The sequence below is a fragment of the Gekko japonicus genome, unplaced genomic scaffold, assembly GCF_001447785.1.
Source record: "Gekko japonicus isolate JY-2015 unplaced genomic scaffold, Gekko_japonicus_V1.1 scaffold306, whole genome shotgun sequence".
In the NCBI taxonomy this organism is placed as follows: domain Eukaryota; kingdom Metazoa; phylum Chordata; class Lepidosauria; order Squamata; family Gekkonidae; genus Gekko; species Gekko japonicus.
Genome location: NW_015172013.1, coordinates 228,719 through 247,355, shown reverse-complemented (window position 1 = coordinate 247,355; position 18,637 = coordinate 228,719).

The window sequence follows — 18,637 nt, the reverse complement described above, 5'->3', positions numbered from 1 at the left end:
TGGCTGGCTTTGGAAGGCGGCGGGATGGGATGGTGTGTGTGTGTGGCCCTGGGCAGCAGGTGTTTTTTCCCGGCGGCTTCTCCACGAGGTTGGGGGGGCCGTGAAGACTCCCCCCGGGCCCGGGAGGGGTTGCTGTAATTCCTCCGTGTGGGAGGGACTGGCCTCCAACAAGCCGGGCGTTTAGGACTGCCCGCAGCTTGCATTCCGTTTCCGTCTGATCGCCTGTTCCCGAGTAAGCGCGCCGCCGGGGAGGCTTGGACTGATCGCCTCGACGCCTCCTCCCAAGTAAGCACGCCGGGGGAGGCTAGCCGCCCTGTGTGTGCCCGGCAGCTTCAATTTGCGTTCCCGGCCTGGGCAGGACAAAGGAGGAGCTGGGCCTGGGGGAGCACTCTGATTCCTGGCAGGGGGGGGGGGGGGGCGGCCTCCAAACAAGCCGGACGTTTAGGACTGCCCCGCCGAAAGAAGCTGAGATCTGGGCCCAAAGATATCAGCAGGCACGAAGTGAAAGAGACGCGCGGCAGCAGCGGGTAGAGAGCACCCGCCCCTTTGCTTTTGCGAAGGAGAGAGTGCTCTGGCGTTGGGACGCTTCCTTGCAAAGAGTTGCCAGAGACGCCGTCTCTGCCTTCCTTGCAATTTCGGGGGGTGGGTGGGGGTTAAAAAGAGACACTGGCCTGTCTGGAAGCGTTACTTAAATCCCAAAGGTAGCAGGGTGCCCCGGGTGCCCTTTCTTCATGCTCACTAAAAAAAGAGGGTAAGCATAATATTTCTGCAGTTCAAGCACTAGGTATACCACACCCAGACAAGCTCAATAGCAGATAATGGAAAACATTACGTGCAGAAGGAATAAAAAATGCAATACCTTGAACCTGCAACATAAACAGCACCTCAGACAAAGACACCAGATCACCCATGAATGGGTAACTGGTGCAAATAGATTGAATGAGAAATGATAAAAATTATTTTCTCCGAACTCTTCCCTGAGTCTGTTGGTGCAGATCTAGGCATCTGGCCACTCAGCAACATCCATCTCTTCTGGGCAAACATATTATGTTTGTGTGTATCGGCTAAATTAACCTGTACACATTTGGCAGCTCTATTTATGACATCTTGAAATACTGGTTGCTAGCCAGCATAGACTAGTCTGCCAAATATGAAATTTATTGTTTGTAATACAAATGTAAGGTCTGGAAAAATCTTGACTACAGCTTAGGTTTGTGATCTGCCTTTGTTGAACTTGTGTAAAGTTTTTTAAACAACAGCCTATCTTTTTATTTTACACATTTACTTTCTTGGAGTTAGGGTTAGGGCATAAACGCGGAGAAAGAATTGCCAAATAAATCCTGTGCTGTAACGCTTGTGGGATTAATACATTTTAGAGTAATAGAGGTAAATGTCATCTCTTCTGAATTGTTAGTGGTATTACTCTCAATTTTTGCTAGTCCAGATTTTATGGGCTTTGTTTTATAAAGACCTTGTATCAAGAGAAAAGGCAGGAAGGCTTTAGTGATTTTTGTAAAAACTTATTTGACTGGAGGGGCCATTGGCCTGATTCAACACTGGCTTTTCTTATGTTCTTAACTCAGTCTGGGGCAAGTGATGTTCTGTATTCTTGGTGCGGGGGGGGGGGGCAACAGTGGGATGGCTTCTAATGTCCCGGCCCCACTGGTGGACCTCCTGATGGCACCTGGTATTTTTGGCCACTGTGTGACACAAGAGTGTTGGACTGGAGGGGCCATCGGCCTGATCCAACATGGCTTCTCTTATGCTCTTATGTTCTTTTTCCTTTGGTACACAATGCCTTCAGCTCGCACACACATCTCTCTACCATCAGTCCATCAATGTCAGCATTGTGTACTCTGACTGGCAGGGGTTCTCCAGGGTTTTAGGTAGAGGATTTTGGCAGAGTGTTCAGCCTTCAGTTCTTAGACCTTTCTGTTGTGTATTTTGCATAGTGTGAGGGAATTGGTGATATTTTTTTAGGGGCTAGCACACACACTTTTAGTTTTTATTGTAATGCACGTAGTCTCATTCAGTCAGAATTAAGCAGATTGAGTTCTATTGATTTCAGCTGAACATTTCAGTGTGTGCTTATCTTTCCTATTGAAATCAGTAAAAACGGCTTCACTTTTGACAGGATTCTGTTATGCCATGTTTGTATTCTGCCCTGAGTCTTAGTGAGGAAGGCAGGCTATAAATGAAGCTGAAAATAATAACAATGATATGTATTGGATGGTCTCTGCCTGTGTGTTGTATACATCTTCTTAAATCAGTTGTGATTCAGTGTTCCCTCTAAGCTGAGTTAGGGTGAGCTAGCTCAGTTTTTTAGCCTCTGGCTCACACATTTTTGTCTTAGCTCTGGAAGGATGGCTCCAGAGCAAACCAATTTCTGCAGTAGCCAAATAGCTTGCTCACAGCTTTAATGCAGTAGCTCGCAGAGTAGAATTTTTGCTCACAAGACTCCACAGCTTAGAGGGAACACTGGGTACCAGTGTTCCCTCTAACCTGTGTTAGTGCAAGCTAGCTCACAGTTCTTTTAGCCTCCAGCTCACACATTTTTGTCTTAGCTCAGGAAGCATGGGTACAGAGCAAACTAATTTATGCAGTAGCCAAATAGCTCGCTCACAGCTTTAATGCCAGTAGCTCACAAGACTCCACAGCTTAGAAGGAACATTGGTGGGTATGTGATGTGATGGCAGTATTTTCAAATTAACACCGCATTTTTGTGGTGCTGTGTTTTTTATGGACTGTTTTGAAGTTATGATTTATACTTGGTATGCGAGCTGAGTGGAATGAGTCTGCTGGAGTTCTCTGTTGCTGCTTTAAGCCAATTTTTGTCTTAGCTCAGGAAGCATGGGTACAGAGCAAACTAATTTATGCAGTAGCCAAATAGCTCGCTCACAGCTTTAATGCCAGTAGCTCACAAGACTCCACAGCTTAGAAGGAACATTGGTGGGTATGTGATCACAGGAAGAGGTGGGGTTTTGGTGCAGTGTACTGGAAATGAAATCATCAGAAGGGGAAGTGACGTCACAGGAAGTGACGTCACAGGAAGTGACGTCACAAAGTCTCCTGGCTCCACCCCCAAAGTCTCCTGGCTCCACCCCCAAAGTCCTCAGATATTTCCGAATTTGGATTTGGCAACCCTAGTGCGACGTCACTTCCGGGTGACACGCGCGCACGTTCCAGGCGCCGGCCGGGAGCCCCCCGCTCCCGGCCAAAACATATTTGTAAATACATTGTGAATACATTACCAAACAAATAACCATTGACTTACTTCCAAAGTTTAACCACTGGGTAGAGAAAAGACATACACAAATACAAATGAAGCCTCCAGTGTAATCACCTGTATTTGTTAGTAGTATATGTGTCTAATCTTCTATTTCTTTTATTTTTACAGCAATTGGTTTCTGGTCTTTATTCCAGATATTTATGATTGTATGTATTTTTGCATATCAGCCAACATGTTCTGTCTGTATTAGACCTCTGAGGAAGGCCTGTAAAGGCCGAAACGCGTTAGGTCTATCTTATTAGCCCTTGTATGTTTTTATATTTGTATGTGAGGTAGGAATGGGCCCTTGTTTGTTATTTTAATTTATGTTGAATAAATACATGTATATTTTTGTATGTTTTATAATTAGATTTTTAGAGGTGGCCCTCTTCTATTCTTGACTAACCTTTTTTAGGTTCTGAATTCTAGGTTTAGGTTCAGTCTTTTCCCCCTTTTTTCTTCTTCACCATGTTCTGCCTGCTTGGGAGCAAGAAGCATGGTATAGAATCAGAATGAATGTGAAATCTAGAAGCAGGCTTCAGAGGACAAACGAGGATGCCACAGAGCTTAAGTGTGTAAGAAAGCAGGAAAAGTAAGTGATAAAATAATTAGGGTTGCCAGCTCCAGGTAGGGAAATTCCTAGAGATTTAGGGGGCAGAGCCTGGAGTGACCATGGTTTGAGGAGAGGAGGGAGCTCAGTGGGGCACAGTGCCATAGAGTCTGTCTGCCCTCCAAAGCTGCCATTTTTCTCCAGGGGACTTGATCTGTGTTGTCTGGAGATTGGCTGTAATTCTGGGAGATCTCCAGGCCCCACCTGGAGACTGGCATCCCTACATAAATAATTGAACAAAATAAGGCATGACATATGTGAACATCTGGAACTACTGCTGTTTCTGGATATATATATGTTTTGTCCCTAAAGGACAAAGACAACCTTCTGTGGTTGATCTGAGCATGTTATTAGTCCTTCTGGTCACTTCTTCTTTGTTATTTATATTTTGCTTGCTTCATAACTTAAAACGACATTTTGCGTTAAATCACAACAGATTATCATTGCACAATGTAATAAAGTTACTCTACAGTACAATCCAGGGGTCGATTCGGGGGGGGGATCGCGGGGGATCGCAGTGCCCCCGGGTGAGGTGCGGGGGGCGGGGCACATGACGAAGCCCCGCCCCCTGCTTCCGGTCGGGGTAAAATGGCGATTTGACGCACCCTGTAAGTGCTCAGGGTGGACGGGTGTTCCTTACAACAGTTTGGACTGTATTTTGGTCCAATGCGGCTTCCCCCAGGCAGGGGGAATGACTGGCAGGCATCAAGACCCAAGAGAGAGTTGAGATTGGTGTGATCAAGTCTCGGAGAAGGCTTGTATTACACTTGATCCCCTCTCCTGAAGCGGGCGAGCACATTCAGGGGGTGTGGCCTCATGACACACTTCCGGTGAGGTCAGGGGGTGTGGCATATGCTAATGAGTTATGCTAATGAGTTCCCCTAGCTCTTTTTCTACGAAACAACCCCTGGTACAATCCTAAACAGAGTTATGCCCTTCTAAGTGTTGGAAATACGTGTGTTAAAATGGTCTAAATTCAGTCATTATAGGGTTAAATGTGTTTACCTTGTGTGCTATTGTTTAGACCTGGAAAGTAATGTGGCACAAAGCTAATGGGGAGAAAGCCAAGGAAACTGGAGCCTATTTACTAACAATCATTGGTTAATGTATTCAGGTGATTTCCTTTTAGGGTCAAGAAGAAAGAAGAATCTATAAAAGCTTATCCACTATACATACATATGATGGGTAAATACAACTGAAGACCAAACGCGTTTCGGCCCCTAAGGGCCTTCCTCAGTGGTCACTATTATTTATATATTCTAGACACACATTCAAAGACCTGTTACAGAGTTTTAGTACACATATAATTAAACTGGATGTTGTTTCCTGAAATTGTTCAAAGAAAATAGAGTGTGTAGTTTGTACAAATGGCTTGAGAAAAAGATCTAAATATTGGGCCAGAGGTTCTAAGATGGACCTACATCCTGAAACAATAGGCCTACCTGGGACAGGGATGGTGCCTTTGTGAATCTTTGGTAAAAGGTAAAATTGTGGCACCCTTTCTTCCAAACTTAGGAGGTAATCATATCTAGTTTCATTTTGAGTGAAATTAATTATACCATTTGACTGACAAATATTTTTTTACAATTTCATTTCACTTTTTATTTCAGAATAAGTTGTGGAGGGGATATGGCTATACCTATGGCCCATCACTAATACCAGGAGTCCAATTATAAGTATATAGGGCTGCCAATTCCCCCCGGGGGGCGGATTTCCCCCCGCTTTGGAGGCCCGATTTCCGCCCCTGCGGAATCGGGCGCCGGGGGAAACCCCACCCCCGCGTGCACATCACAGGCAAGTGACATCATGACGCCGGGCACGCTGGGGGCGGGGCCACAGCCATTTGAGGGGAGAACTCTATGTTCTAAGACCCCAGAGTCCCCCGCCGGCGAGGTAAGTCGATTTGGCAACCCTATAAGTATACAAGGTAACTTTATCTTTGATAGAATCATTTTTTATTCAATAATAATTTCTTTTATACAGTTGTAAATTATTTACCCATCATATGTATGTATAGTGGATAAGCTTTTATAGTCTGATCTTAGACAAAGTAATTTTTAATCAGGAAAGTTTTAACATGTGTACACCTTAATAAATATTTGTACTTTTATATATATGGTTTAGCTTAGCCCTTTTTGGTTCATAGTCATATCCTGGGTTGAGTGTTCCCCTCCCCTTTCCCCCCAGTCCTGGTGCATACCACCATTGGGAATGTGGACTGACACTGGAGGAGCAGGGCAGCACAGTCTCCTTTGCTCTCCATCCAAAGCTGGGACCCGGAGGTGGGCGCTGTGGCCAAGGACCCGGGTGTGGTGGGCGAGGCGTCGGTGGGCTGCTCACCCATCTCTCCAGCAGCCGGCCTGGGCCCAATCCCAGGGGTGCACAGCTTGCCGCCGCCCCTTCCACCCGCTCTGCGACTTCAACTGGGAGCCGCTCCCAGCGCAGTGCGTCCATGGGCGCTCGTGCTGCAACCTCTGGACAATGGGTGGCAGGCCAAGGGGCTTCGGCCTCGACCTGCATCTCCTCGAGGACCTCTCCAGCAGCTGGGGGAAGCCTGTGGGCACGTGAGGGCCAGCAGGAGGGGGTGCAGAGGGTCGGTGCCTGGGGATGCCGTGGGAAGGGCGGAGGAGTAAAGACTCTGCCTGGGCGGCCCAAGACCTTCAAGTAAATTAACTTTAATTAATTAGCCAGTGCCCCCCAAGAATTTTAAATGCCCCCCCCCGAATTAGAAATTCCTAGCTACGGGCCTGGGTGGTAGGAGTGAGAGGCTTCCATCCCCTGGTCAATGCAGACTTTCTTCATAAGGAGGCCTGCAGGTCAGTATCCGGGCTTGGCCTCGGCAGGGGACACTGAGTGAAATCCAGCGTGAAAAAGACACACCAAGCTGGATTCCTGCAATTCTTTCTCTGCCGAACAACACCAGTCTTCTTTACGAGCGTCCCTCCTTGACTGTCTTTCTACCCAGTGCCCACTGAGTTCCTAGGATTGCCAGGTCCCCTCTGGCCAAGGGGGCGGGATGGGGGGGGTAGGGTTGCCAGCTTCAGGTTGGGAAACTCCTGGAGATTTGGGGATGGGGCCCGGGGAGGCCAGGGACCTCACTGGGGTGCAATGCCATAAAATCCACCCTCCAAAGCCTCCGTTTTTCTCCAGGGGAACTGCAGTCTGGCGAGGAGCCGTAATTCCGGGGGATCCCCAGGTCCCACCTGGAGGCTGGCATCCCTATGAGTTCCTCTTACCTCCATTAAAATGTGGGTCAGCTCTCCCGGTGCCCGGAAGAACGTGGTGTTGTACTTCTGGTTCCAGTAATTCAGCGCCAGCTCATTTGCTTTATTGACATCGTTGATCATGGTCGTTTGATATTTTTGCCAAAGCTCCTGAGCTTCTTTCTTGCTCAGGAATCTCAGGGGGCCGGGTGGGGATGTAAACGGCTCTGTTCCTTGGGTTGGCAGCCCCAGGAACAGCGCCCAAGTGAAGGGCAAAAGCCAACGCATCATGGAGCAAGACACGGTGTTTGGAAGCTCTGGGTTCCAGAGGGTGCCTGGCGGGAGAAGCGTCGCCCCTGATATAGGAGGCCAAGCCCTGCCCCGAAGAGGGCCCCACCCCAAAACGGAAAATAAATCTTATCTCTGAGGTGACAGGCCCACCCCCAGGCATGGCAAAGGGAAGCACAAAGGCGACCTTTTAAAATGACACTTCCGTCTTGACCGCTGAGCTGCCATTTTGTGTGGTGTCAAGCGGAAGGAACGTCGTAACGCAGGACGTGGCGAGGGTATTGAGACGGGTGCCAGGTATTCGTCATGTTTACAGATCGTTCTTATCTCCAGAGTTATGTCCATAACAGAGAGCTCTTATTATGAACACCGTTCATCCATAACTTTCTGCCTCGGCAGAACTGTATGTGCAAACAAGCATCAATCCCCACTCGCCCAGAGTCTCAAAACAAACAATATATTATTTATAAAAGCTTTCCAAAAGACCTTTGTATTATTGCAGGTCTACTCAATATGTCAAAATCTGCACTAGACGCTTTATATATCTAACACTTTGGCTTAAGGGTCCCATATATCTGAGTAATAGTGAGGGTTTAACACCATGGGACTGGTGTAGGATTTCGCCACACAGAAGCAATCCCAAGTAGTGTATTAATCTAGACCATCAACATTTCAGAGCTGAAAACAGGGACGTGTTTGTAACACTCTGATTCTGAGAGCGAGCTTGGTGGTGTGGTTAGTCGTGGCGGACTCTAATCTGGGAGAACCGGGTTTGATTCCCCACTCCTCCACATGCAGCTGCTGGCGTGACCTTGGGTCAGTCCCCATTCTCTGAGAGCTCTTCTCTCAAGAGCAGTTTCTCTCAGAGCTCCCTCAGCCCCACCTACCTCACAGGGTGTTTCTTGTGGGGAGAAGAAGGTAAGGAGATTGTGAGCCGCTCTGAGACTCCGAATGAAGGGCAGGGTATAAATCCAATCTCTTCTTCTCCTTCTCCGCCTCCTATCAAAAGCCACTGTCTATATCCCCCACTCACTGTTGTAAAATAGACTATCAATGGATCTTGCTCTATTGGAAAGAAGAGATTTCTTTGCTTTTAAAAACCTTTATTTCTAAGGGTAAAAGGTATACGGGATTACTACAAATAAACATAGCACTAACAGCTACATTTTCTAAGCTGCCTATAGTCAAACCTAGCACACAGATAATGGAGAAACTCTCCTTCTTCTTGACCCCTAGAAAGGAAGTCACCTGAAACAAATGACCAATCTGTATCACAGTAGAAAGCTACTTTTCCCAGGCTAATTCCCCATTGGCTCAGTGCCAGGTACCCCTTCCAGGTCTGTCTAAACACTAGCAATACTAGGCAAACAAGTTAACCCTATAATGACTGAATTGTCAGACCTTGTAAATACATACATTTCCAACAACTGTTTCATTGAGGGCTCTGTGTGACTCACTATATGCTGCATCTGTTTACTCAGCAATAGCCCCTCGTCCACTGAGTTAAAAACCAGAGAGGGTTTTGTTCATTTGGTTAAAAGCTATACTAGAGAAAACACAATTGTCCTTCAATATATTATTCAAAATATACATCAGTAGTTGCAATATGAACTGGCTGGTTGTACATTATATACATAAGTGCCATCAAGTCACGACCAACTTGTGGCAGCCCCAGCAAGGGACTTTCAAGGCAAGTGAGAAGCACGGGTGGTCTACTAGTTTTCCTCTGCAGAGCCTTCCTTGGTGATCTCCCATCCAACTACCAACCCCGACAAGATGAGCTGTAGCATGCCACCTTCCCTCTGGTTGTGCATTACCTGCTATCATTCATGTGTATGCATCGCCAAGCATGTATGCCAGACATAAGTTGCATACGCTCCACGCTCACAGATTTAATTTCTAGGGGCTCTGGGAAGGGAACTGAACTCTGAAGGGTGAAAACTCTCACCCTAACTCACAGAAAAAAGTCTGAGTCCAGTGGCACTAAGACCAACAAAGTTTTATTCAAGGTATAAGCTTTCATGTGCAAGCACACTTCTTCATATACATTGAAATGGAAGTTGGTAGTCTATATAGATAGAGAGTGACCAGCAAATTAGCTCTTCTCTCCAGATTTTCTCAGTGTTTGAGTCGAGGCAGTTTAAGTCCACGGCAAAACAACATCCAAATAACCCAGGGCAACAGCAGGCTGAAACCAGGTTGACCATTGAAGGGAGGTAACGTAATGCAGAATGGGGGGGAAACCCCGAATAAAAAGAAAGTTGAACTCGATTTTAGTGCAGAATGGGGAAAGAACCTGGATTAAAAAGAAGGTTGAATTCTATTTTAGTGCAGAACTGCTTGGAGGAGGCCATGGTGAACATGGATTAAAAGGAGAGTGCAGAAAGGGCCTAAATAGACAGGGGTGCAGGCCTGGCCCCCCTGCTCCCCAATGCCACTTGACAGAACATGGGAGGAAAGGGAGGGTCACTCTTCACATTTGCCTGCCACTCGAGATTTCCTCAGTGTTCAAGTCGAGGCAATTTAAGAAGAAGAGAAGAGATTGGATTTATACCCCGCCCTTCACTACCCAAGGGAGTCTCAGAGAGGCTTACAAACTCCTTTCCCTTCCCCTCCCCACCACAGACACCCTGTGAGGTAGGTGGGGCTGAGAGAGCTCTGACACAAACTGCTCTTTTTCAAGGACAGCTCTTATCAGAACTACGGCTTGGCCAAGGTCATCCAGCCAGGTGCAAGTGGAGGAGTGGGGAATCAAACCCAGTTCTCCCAGATTAGAGTCTGCACACTTAACCACTACACCAAGTCCACAGCAAAACAGCATCCAAATAACCCGGGGCAACAGCAGGCTGAAACCGGGCTGACCACTGAAGGGAGGTAATATGATGCAGAATGGGGGGGAAACGAAGAGTAAAAAGAAGGTGGAACTCGATTTTCGTGCAGAATGGGGGGGGGGACCTGGATCAAAACGAAGGTTGAATTCGATTTTGGTGCAGAATTGCTTGGAGGACACCGCAGTGAATATGGATTAAAAGGAGAGTGCAGAAAGGGCCCCAGTGTTAAGTCAACACGTATCAGCCTAACGTCAAAGAGTTTGTCTCCACCCCCCAGATTCTCCTGCTGGGATGTCACCCCTCTAGAGGGTGACAATGTTTCCCCAAGCAGGAGGACAATGGGTTGCTTCCTTTATCGATTAAATTTTCATTACGCCCTCCGAGAAGCTTCAGGAATGAGAGGGTGCCCAGGGGAGGGCAGGGTTTACGCAGGGGAGGGAGCTGAGAGGGGACGTGATAGGGTTGCCAAGCCTGGTTTGGAAAATACCTGGAGACTTTGGGGGTGGAGCCAGGAGAGGGTGGGGTTTGGGGAGGGGAGGGGCCTCAGCACAGTACAATGCCATTGAGTTCACCCTCCAAAGCAGCCATTTTCTCCAGGGGAGCTGATCTCTTTTGGCTGGGGATCAGTTGTAAAAGCGGGAGATCCCCAGGCCCCACCTGGAGGCTGGCAACCCTAGGACATGATGCCTTCGAGTCCGCTTTCTGAGGTTGCCGTTTCCTCCAGGGGAGCTGACCTCTGTAATCTGGAAATCAGTTGTCCTTCTGGGGAACTCCGGGCCCCACCTGGAGGCCGGAAACCCTACCAAGCGACCAGGGTTCTCCCTTCTTTTTTAATCCTGAAAACAGCCCTGCAAGATAGGCTAGGCTGAGAGAAAGAGAGAAAGATCCTCAGTCATGTGAGCTTCAGGGCAGAGGAGGGATCCGAACCTAGCTTGTAGTCCAGCGCTCTAACCAGTGCACTCCACTGCCTCAGTGGAGTGACCCAGTTTGTTGTAGTGGTTAGGAGCGTGGACTCTAATCTGGGAGAACCGGGTTTGATTCCCCACTTCTCCACATGCAGCTGCTGGTGTGACCTTGGGTCAGTCACAAGCAGTGTTCCCTCTAAGCTGAGTTAGTGTGAGCTAGCTCACAGTTTTTTTAGCCTCTGGCTCACACATTTTTGTCTTGGCTCAGGAAGGAGGGCTCCAGAGCAAACTGATTTATGCAGTGGCCAAATCGCTCGCTCACCACTTTAATGCCAGGAGCTCACAAAGCAGAATTTTTGCACACAAGACTCTGCACCTTAGAGGGAGCATTGGTCACAAGTTCTTTCAGAGCTGTTCTCTCGAGGGCAGTTCTCGAGAGAGAGCTCTCTCAGCCCCACCAACCTCACAGGGTGTCTGTTGTGGGGAGGGGAAGGGAAAGGAGTTTGTAAGCCGCTCTGAGACTCCATTGGGTAGTGTAGGGTGGGGTATAAATCCAATCGCTTCTTTTTCTTCTCTGTGATTTTGTGCCTAGTGTCTGGACCTCAAAATGTACACTAGTTATGAATACAGAGGTTCCGTTTAGCTTGTGTGGCTGATAGACATCCTCCTTCACAAATCTGGAAATCTGTGTCTTCTGAGGAGTGTGGGAACACAGTGGGCTTTCTGTGAGATCAAGTGAGCCACCCTTCAGGTTTTATGAGCATGAGTTGTATGCATAGCCCTCTTAGGTAACAGGTGCAGGCTTTCTTTACGCACTAATCTGTTCCCAATTGCAAAAGTTGACATTAAGCCTCTTATCTTAGCACTCAGACAAACATTGATCGGCTGGCAACCCCTTTCATTATATTTACATTGGCAAGGGAAAAATAGAATGCCTATGGCCAATGTTGGTTGAAGACTTTAGGTCCCCACATTATTATAAAATGACAAATGGGAACCCACAAGGACTTTCGGGAGGCATCACATTCCCCTCTCCCCCACTGTTTCTTCTGTCCCTTTTCCTGAAAGCCCCCATAGCCTCTCCCCCTTTCTGACTTCCTTCTCTCCTTCTAGGGTTGCCAACCTCCAGGTAGGGCCTGGAGATCTCCTGGAATCACATTTCCCAACTATCTCTGCAGTCTGGAGAACAGTGAGGAGAGGGAGCTCAGCAGGGTATTTTACCCAGGGCTCTTTTGGTAGAAAAAGCCCAACAGGAACTCATTAGCATAACAGGCCACACCCAACAGCAGAAACGTATTAGCATGTTAGGCCACACCCCTGACAGCACAACTCATTAGCCTATTAGACCACACCCCCATGTTACCAGAACTGTGGTCATCCAGCCACACCTACCTTTTGCTTCTTATTCTGTTTACCTTGTTTATTGTCAAAACCCAGGGCCTTTTTTTGTAGCAGGAACTCCTTTGCATGTTAGGCCACACCAGAGGTCATTTCGGGGGGGATCGCGGGGGATCGCAGTTCCCCCGGGTGAGGTGCAGGGGCGGGGCACACGACAAAGCCCCGCCCCCTGCTTCTGGCCGCCCTGCTTCCGGCCCTCATTCAGCCAGGAGGAGGCAGGAGAAGAGGGAGGGTAACTTGCTTCCTCCCCGCCTCTCCCCACCCCTGCCTGCCTGGGGCCAGGGAGGGCCTTGGCGGGGCTTCCTCGCACTCCCGCCGGCCTTGCAGGTCCACCGCCGGGCCCCTGATGTCAGCGGGTGTGGCACATGCTAATGAGTTATGCTAATGAGTTCCCCTAGCTCTTTTTCTACGAAACGACCCCTGGGCCACACACCCCTAATGTAGCTGTTGGGTGTGGCTTATTATGCTAATGAGTTCCTGCTGGGTGTGGCCAACTCGGGAGCCAGCTGGAACTCCGTTCCTGTGCGTTCCTGCCCAAAAATATCCCTGATTTTACCATTCTGAAGCAGCCCTTTTCTCCAGGGGAACTGATTTCTGTAGCCTGGAGATCAGTTGTAATTCTGGGAGATTTCCAAACCCCCCTCTTTGAGTTGGCAACCCTAACAGAAACCTGTTTCAGATGTTCTCTCTCTCTCTCTCTCTCTCTCTCTCTCTCTCTCTCACACACACACACACACAAAAGGGAGGTCACAGGATCTAGGGTTGCCAACTCCAGGTTCAGGAATACCTAAAGATTTGAAGGTGGAGCCTGGAAGGGTACGCTTTAGGCAAGGGAGAGACCTCTGTAAAGCATTTTCTCCAGGAGAAGTGGAATAATTTTTTTAAAATAAATGAATAATAAATAAATAAACGATCAATGTAATCTGGGTATCAGTTGTAATTTCTGGGAGATCTCCACCCCCCCCCCCACCAATGCTCCCTCTAAGCTGTGGAGTCTCGTGAGCAAAAATTCTATTTTGTGAGCTCCCGGCATTAAAGTTGTGAGCGAGCGATTTGGCTGCTGCATTAGTTTGCTCTGGAGCCATCCTTCCTGAGCTGAGACAGAAATGTGTGAGCCAGAGGCTAAAAAACTGTGGGCTAGCTCACACTGACTCAGTTTAAAGGGAACACTGCCCCCCACCTGGAGGCTGGCAAACCTAGAGGATTGCAGCCCCCCCCCCAACTTAAGTATATTCATAGGACTGTATGTACAGTACTTTCAGGACATGTACATGCATAAAATGGAGCTGCGGTGGCTCAAGTGGTTAAGACGCTGAACTGCAGGCTGTGGAAGGTCGGTAGTTCAGCAGTTCGAGACCCAAGTGTGCCGCATGACGGAGTGAGCTCCCGTCTCTAGTTCCAGCTCCTGCCAACCTAGCAGTTCGAAAGCAAGAAATTGCAAGTAGATAAATAGGTACCGCTACGGTGGGAAGGGAACAGCGTTCCGTGCGCCTTGGTGTTTAGTCATGCCGGCCACATGACCACGGAAACGTCTTCGGACAGCGCTGGCTCTTCGGCTTGGAAACGGAGATAAGCACCGCTACCCTAGAGTCGGACTCGAATGGCTTTTGAGCAAGGGAACCTTTACCTTTACATGCATAAAGGTCTCTTCATGTGCAGAGGAGGGCAACGAAAATTGTGATGGATCTGGAGACCAAGTCCTATGAGGAAAGGTTGAAGGAGCTGGTTATGTTTAGCCTGGAGAGGAGACGACTGAGGGGTGATAGGATAACCATCTTCAAGTATTTGAAGGGCTGTCATACGGAGGATGGTATGGAGTTGTTTTTCTGTTGCCCCAGAAGGTCGGACCAGAACCAACGGGTTGAAATTAAATCAGAAGAGTTTTCGGCTAAACATTAGGAAGACTTTCCTGATAGTTAGAGTGGTTCCTCTGTGGAACAGGCTTCCTTGGGAGGTGGTGGGCTCTCCTTCTTCGGAGGTTTTCAAACAGAGGCTAGAGGGCCATCTGACAGCAATGTGGATTCTGTGAACTTGGGCAGATCATGAGAGGGAGGGCAGGAAGGGTTGCAATCAGTGCTTGGTTCTTGTGGCCCTTTCTTACATGCCCAGGGAAATGCTGATTGCCACTTTGTGGTCAGGAAGCAGTTTTTCTCCAGGCCAGTTTGGCTGGAGATCCTGGAGGTTTTTTGTCATCCTCTGGTTGTGGAACAGCAGTCACTGGGTGTGTGTGGGGTACTTGTGAATTCCCTGCATTATGCAGAGGGTTGGACTAGATTTCCCTCGAGGTCCCTTCCAACTCTGTGATTCTATAAAGGGACATGGGGGGGATACTGTGAGTGGTGGCAGCTAACTATAAAATAACTCCAGGGAAAAGGGAGGTTGGGAATGAAAACGTTTTAAAGCCACCCGTCCTCCTTGGTGTTCAGTGAACCTCACTGGAGGGTGGCTGAGGACTCAGAAGGTGGTGGCGGAGCCAATCCTAAGCTACCTCACTGCATAAACACAAGAATAAAATGGGGAAGGAGAGCCACATTAGCTGCCCTGGGCTCCTTGAAGGAAAGGCATGATCAAAATGCATTAGATTTTTGCTTTTGTGAACAAATACAATCTCTGTCCAGTTTGTTAATGCCCAGGTTCAAGCTTTATTATTTTTTCAGACCATCTTTTCACACTAAAAGAGGGAAAACTGCTATCTGTTCAAAATCAGAGATGTCCCTCACAGGCAGAAGCCCTTGTGTTTACATTGAAACCCTGATTATTTCGTCCCCAGCATGGTGACAGGCGATACCATGAGAGGTTATGACATTCCATCTCATATCTGGAAGGAGCAGGTTAGCAGACTGTATTCTTAACATTTGTGTGTGTGTGTGTGTGTGTGTGAAGCAGATTCAGTTCATAATGGGGTTGCAGATGAAGCTCCTCAACTCTTGCTTGTTTAACCAAGGGCGAGACCAGACCCTGAATTCACAATCCTGTTTTGAGAGAGAAGAACAAAAAGAGTACATAAGAACATAAGAGAAGCCAACGTTGGATCAGGCCAATGGCCCATCTAGTCCAACACTCTGTCAAAAATACCAGGTGCCATCAGGAGGTCCACCAGTGGGGCCAGGACACTAGAAGCCCTCCCACTGTTGCCCCCCCCCCCGAACCAAGAACACAGAGCATCACTTGGCCCAGACTGAGAGTTCCTATCTATACCTTCTGGCTAATAGCCGCTGATGGACCTCTGTTCCATATCTTTATCTAATTCCTTCTTGAAGCCGTCCATGCTTGTAGCTGCCACCACCTCCTGTGGCAGTGAGTTCCTGGTTATTGTTCCATTCTGCAGAACCGGTTACCTTCCCAGCATGCAGCCAGTGGCAATACACCAGTGTACATTGGGTGGGATCCAGCAATGTGTGAACTTTAGTGCCGTTTCAGGTGGGTGGCAGTTTCGGCCTGCAGCAGATGAGCCAGATTCAGGTCCAGTGGGACCTCGAAAACCAACAGGATTTCCACAGTATAAACTTTCGAGAGTCAAAAAGCTTTGGACTTCCTTGGAGCTTTGACTCTCGAAAGCTTCTATCCGGGAAATCCAGATGGTCTCTAAGGTGCTAGTGGATTCAGATCTTGTACACTTAAGAGTAGTTCCACTTGTGCAAGAAATAACATCAGATATACTGCAATGCAGACTAATAGCTACTGCTTACTTGGCACAATGGCCCATCCTTCATCTAGCATTCGCTCCGTTGTTTTACCAAACCTACACAGAAAAAGATGCTGCTCAAAACCACATTCAAATACCCTGGGCCAATGCCATACTGACTGCAGAGTCACCCCTGAACAGCCATGAAATGGCTATAAATCTATGCAGACGGTACCATAAAGCCAAGAGATCAAAGGAAGTGAAACCAGCATGCAGTGTGGAGGCTATCAAAAAATCTGACAATCAAAGAAAATGAAAGTGGCATGCAATGTAGAGGGGAATTCCTGTTCCAAGTGGGTTTGGTAAAACAGCGGAGCGAATGCTAGATGCAGAATGGGCCAATGTCATACGCGTGTTAACGCAAGGTGGGATACAGTACGTTTCAACTTAGTACGACACTGCCAGTGTGTTCCTTTTAGTGTGAACAAATACAATCTCTGTCCAGTTTCTGCTTGCATAAGGACCAGAACCGGTTGCAGCAGAGCTGCTCAAAACAGACGGACCTGCCAAGAGCTCTCATCAAGGGAAGCATTATCAAAGCAACATCATACAGGGCGCTTAGTTGCCCAGAACATTATACAAATCGCTTGGTGTCAGGCAGCTGAAGTTGCCCTTTCCCAAAAGAAACAAACACAAAACTGGGAAGGAGAATAGAGGTTTTAGAGCGGGCTGGGGAGGCAGGGAGCCAGCACCAATATGCAGCAGTTCAGCAAAGGCAGTAGAGGTTGCAAGCCTAAGTGGGTCTACTCAGAAGTAAGCCCCATTTTGCTTAATGGGGCTTACTCCCAGGAAGGCATTCTTAGGCATGCAGCCCTAAGGTTTATTTCGTCAAGGATGGAAAGGGTCAGTGGTAGGGCTTGGTGTGCAGCAGGTCCCAGGTTCGCCCTTGGCAGCTGCAGAAAAGCCGCTGCCAGTCTGAGTAGACAAAACTGACGTTGACGGACCGACGGTCTGATTCAATATAAGGCAGCTTCATGTGTCCATCCCACTTGGGCTCAGAGTTATAGGCAGCTTAGATTTCCACACCACGTATTTCTATACTCTTTCTTGTACCGTGGTTCATGTCGGTGGCATTGGACCACCGGATAAGTCGCAGATTCCAGAAAAGCAGGGGGAGCCAGAGATAAAGGGAGATTCTGCATTGGCTTTTCCCTCCGCTGTTTTAGCAAACCCACATAGGAACAGAAATTCCCCTCTGCATGGCATGCTGCTTTCACTCTCTTTGATTATCGTATTTTATGGTACCTTTTGCATTGCATGCCGCTTTCACTTTCTTTGATCGTCGGGTTTTATGGTACCCTCTGCATAGATTTATGGCCCTTTTATGGCCGTTCAGGGGTGACTTTGCAGTCAGTATGGTGTTGCCCCGGGGTGTTTGAATGTAGTTTTGAGCTGCACCTTTTCCTCAGTGTTGAGAAAACGTGGAACAAATGCCAGCTGCAGAAAGAGGGGACACTCTAGCCACATCTTGCTGCTTTGGCTGTCTCATCTCACTGTCATTATTGTGCTGCCCCCCCCCCCGTTAAGCCTTTAACTGTAGTTAAGTAGAACTGCCATATATCTTTAAGAGCAGTTGCCCCTGGGAATTGAAGTCTTTAGGTAGGCATCCCAAAGCATCCCTGTGACTGGCTGATTAACAGTCATCTCCTGCACTCAGAGGCGTGAGGATTTGAGTTTACAGCTCTCTTCCCGTTTCTTTGTCTACTCTTTAAACGGCAAGGAGGTGGGAGAACGCAATCTTTTTCACCATGAGCCAGTGAACTGAATTAGATTACAAAGATGTGAATTTCACCAGTTATTCAGTTTTGATTGTGAGTAAAGAAATCTACTGAATGCATGTGGAGCTTAATAAAAAAATGATTTAATTCTACTTTACTCTGGCCGTGCATTGAATCATGTCCAGAAGGCGCTGTTGAATCCTGACTTAGCGCCAGACGGAACAATTATCACGAGATTATTTGAACCCTGGGCTCCCAGTTCCCCTACTGTCCAGTTGGCATTTCTGGGATAATCTGACAGAACATGGCCTACCGTGGCCACCGTGATAATAGGGACAGGGTGACTCCTACACCACAGCCCTGTTAATCGTTAGAAACAGGGAGGCACCAATGCAGGTAACAGAAAAGAAGAGGCACCTCACGAGGCATCAAAATTAATTGCTTAAAATAACCAATGTGTTTTGAGTTCATTCTTTGCCAGGAACAACTAATGTTTATTTCAGGCAGATAAGCCATGTTGGTCTGAAGCAGCAGAACAACGTCTGAGTCCAGTGGCACCTCTAAGACCAACAAAGTTTTATTTATTTATTTATTTATTTATTTATTTATTTATTTTGGGATTTATATCCCGCCCTCCCCAAAGGCTCAGGGCGGCTAACAGCGAGGCACAAGTGCCAAAGTTAAAACAGATTAAAAACAGCATAAAACAGAATAAAACAATATAATACAAA